Here is a 4,123-nt window from a genome sequence, read left to right as displayed (position 1 = left end):
ATTCTTATAAATATAAGAATGACATGAGGTTTCGTTTTTTTAAATAACTTTTGTATTTTATTTGACATATTTACAAAAAACGAATCTTCAGATCTATTTACACTGTCTTATTGACCAGTGGAAACACATTTATTTGCAGTTACAGCCTTTAAATTCTTGTAGTTAATCACCTAACAAAATTCAACACATGAATTTTGGCCCCTACCTTGTTAGTGAACATCCAGTGATTCATTGGATTATACCTTCAGTGGCCTGGAATTTCTTGGATATGGGTTTGTAGCCCAGAAGATTCTTGGAAACACCATCAGTCAACCAAATCTTTATTTCATTTCAAACATGTAAGCATCAAGCTTTAAGGCATATAAAAAATCAAAATAAACATGAAATCAGTGAGAGAAAAACTATTTGCATGGAAAAAACAAAAACCTTTACTGTTGGAAAAGGAGTAGGAGGAAGCAAATGCTTATTGAGTCCTACCCCAATCTGTTTTGATAATACAATCTAGAATACATGACCTGAGGTCATCTCTTACCTCTGTCTTCTTACTGAAGGCAGATGTCCTTGTACTATCAATTGGAAGTGCTTTTACTAACTCCCTTGAATTTTTAGCCCACCAGGAATTCGCTAGACACTTCTAGAACTTCTGCAACAGACTCTGGGTATGCTAAAATACATAAACTGTAAATAACATATGCCCTAATACTAATGCAGGTAAAGGGGATGAATACTTTTAGACAGGATTAAAAATAAAGCATTAGTATGTTAGTATGAATTAGTATATTCCATCACAACCATAATTCACCGAATATAAGGTCAAATGTCACCAGGTGAGCTTTACTGTAGAGAATTTTAAAAAGATAAAAGAAAAAAATTGCTGTTATTATTTATTGTTTATTATTATTTTGTTATTTCATTCTAGAGAATGCAGAAAAAGTCTTGATATTTAGCGCTTTGTTTAATTCATGTGTCTGAAGTCAGTTAATTTTTAAAATGGGTGAAATAAAGGCGTTTCCCTCTAACCAGACACGGCAAAGCTTCCAATAAGAGCTGAGACAAAACAGTCTGGTTCACACAGATGCCACTCACATTGCACTTGTTTGTTTAAATGGACAGGGGGGCAGAATAAAAGAAAGAAAAAGATTTGGAGGTGTGAGAGCTTGGTGGGTCTCGATCAAGTTTAGTATCGAGTTCCAGACCAGAAGAGAGGATGATCACAATTAGAGAAGACTAATGAGTTGAATAGAAATATAACTGGAAGTGACTGCATGTCTTAGGGTCATTAGAAGAACATGGGTTTGATGTATATGAGGAAATGCACCATATGCAGAAATGTAATGTTGTTTCACCTAAGACAATCAACTGGCTGTTAGTCATGATATGCCTTAAAAATAGAGAAAATAGCTCGAGGAAAGATATAAATGGTGCTAATACAGTATGCCAACAGATTTCAGTGGAGAAATCCTACACTGTCTAATGCCCTTAGCTTTATTATTCAGTTACATTTGCCAAACAAAATTGATATCCTGGGCTCTGCAAATGGCATCACTGATGTCAGATGATGCCTCGTTAAACTTTTAGGTCAGCTCTTTAAAGCATACAACAAGCACACTTACACAGTGTGGAGCAACTGGAAAAAATGAACTTTGAGTTGAAACAAAATTTAAAGAAAAGCCAGCAACACGGCACATCAGGTATGTTTCTTTGTGCTCACTTGTGCTTATTTGTATTCGTGTATCAGCCCTGTGAATGATCAGACTAGTGCCTCTTTCCTGTAGCAATCTAAAAGAAAGTGCAGTTAAATAAACCAAAACTGAATATAAATATATGTCAATTTCTAAAATGCATTGCACTGTCCAGGCTCCTCTGAGCTGTTGTAGATTGCATTAAAATTCATACTACTATTAACAAATACAAAAATTAGTTGTAGTTGTTGTTTTTTAGTTTTTGATGCCAGACAAGTTCAGTGAGAAGAGAAGAAGAGAGAGCAGGGGGATGAACAGAAAAGGTATTAATGTGCTCCTATACCACAGTGTGCTTAGCAACAGCATTTGTTGACATGGAGACACACAGTCATTTTATATATAAAATACAAAAGTTATATATAAAAGAAAGCAGTGCAACTGAATTAGATAATGCCCAACCACCTGGAATAAGTATCTACTGAACTGAGGATGTGGAGGTGTTATAGTTCAGTGCACCACATTAGCAGAAGAAACCTATTGAAGCTGCAGATCCAGATGCTACAGTACAATGGGAACAATAGCGACCAGTATGGACATGATGAGCAGACACTGGTGGGAAAAAAAAGAGCAGTTTAACTGAACTAAATGACCACCTGGAATAACAGATGCATCTACTGAGCTGACAGTTCCATCAGAGGAGATGCTTGCAGACATGAACACAGCTCTGCTCACCATTCTCAATGCTAGTATAACAGAAACCAGTGAACTCTGCCTCTGCCACAATAATCCAAGAGACTCTTGGGTACAAGATCAAGCACTGAAGCAGAATGCCCCATGTGGAGAACAAGGCAGAAAGACAAAATCATTGAAGTCTGAAAGGATGTTAGCGTCATGATCTTGGGCCTTTTGACCCAGCGTTCCTAGTTCTTGTGGGCTCATGATGAAGTCCTTTGAATTTATGATCTGATTTATTACCAAATTCTTCATTTAGCCTTTGAGTATTATGTTATTTTGTAATGCTTGAGCATATCTTTGCTTCTAATACTTATTTTCCTTATTATTTTGTTGGCTTTTATGTCCAGTGTGTCCTAATATTTTGTTTGTGTTTTATCCTTAGTGTCTACTGTATGACGACTGTCTTACCTCTGTGTTTGGTTCCCTTTCTGTCTTTGTATCAAGTCTGTGTTTCTGTTACTTCCTGATTTATTTTGATAGTCCCTCATTCTGTGTGCATTATATTCAGTTTTGCTTTCCCTGTATAATTTGTTAGATTCGGTTCATTCTGAATCCACTCCGCTCTAATCTGTTCTAATCTTTTGTGTTTTTAAAGCCTTAGTTTGCTTCTGTTCTTTGTCGCATCCTCCCTCATCTCTCATTTCATGTGCACTTCTGTCGGTGTGGTTTCCTTGAGTCTTAGTTTCAATACACCAAGAAGGCACAACAAAGTGGCTGGGATAGTTAGCAGCAACATCTGTGTCACATATGGATTAGAAATGCCCAATTGCAGATGGAAGACCTCACTAAACAGAGCTAAGGTCCTGTGGGACTTCAAGTTCCAGACAGAGAAGAAGCTGGTGGTCAACAAACCAGACATAGCAGTGGCTGAAAAGGAGCAGAAGAACACAGCTGTGACAGATGTGGCATTCTCAGGATACAGCAACACTACAAAAAAGGAGCATGAGAAAATAGAGAAGTATCAGAGGGTGAAGGAATAACCGGAGCAGATGTGGAAAGCAAAGTCCAAAGTGATCCCAGTGGTCATGGAAGTGTTAGGGATGGTAAACCTCAAGCTGGAAGAGTGGCTCCAACAGATTCCAGAGACCACATCAGAGGGCTCTGTACAGAAGAGTGCAGTCCAAGGAAACAGGTAGGACATGGCACAAAACCCTCAGACTTTTGGGACTCTGGTTGAAAAATCAAGTTTAAGGAACACACAAAGAGCACGTAGCAGGGATTAGGCCAATTTATCTAATGTTTGCTACTGTGAAGCTGAAAACTTAAGTAACCCTGAAACATGATGCAGTTATCCGTGCATTTTCCTGCCACAAGCCATAATAGTGTCTATAATAGGTGTGACTGACCTTAACTTTGAGGTGTGACCAGAACAGGGAGTAACACACTGAAAAAGTGTCATAGTTCACTGTGGCAGCTCTCATTGATGACTGGGTGTCTCGTTGCATGCCCTCATAATGCCATTTCGCCTTTCTTTGCTTCACTCTGTGGCCTCTTAGACAACACTGAGATTCCCCAATTTGCCAGTTTCTGCTTTTATAAGAGGGTTCTTGAATGGAGCAGGCACAAACATGACTGACCTACAAATGAATCTAAAGAGGATCCAAGATGGCAAAAACCTGTTAATCAACACACCTCCTGCAGTGTGGTTGATACAAGTTCCACTGAAGATGTAACACACGCACGCACGCACGCACGCACGCACGCAC

This window comes from Pundamilia nyererei, unplaced genomic scaffold, assembly GCF_000239375.1.
Source record: "Pundamilia nyererei isolate P.nyererei 1_Seehausen unplaced genomic scaffold, PunNye1.0 scaffold00142, whole genome shotgun sequence".
Lineage (NCBI taxonomy): Eukaryota > Metazoa > Chordata > Actinopteri > Cichliformes > Cichlidae > Pundamilia > Pundamilia nyererei.
The sequence above is the reverse complement of the archived record's forward strand: the minus strand, read 5'-3'. Positions refer to the sequence as shown.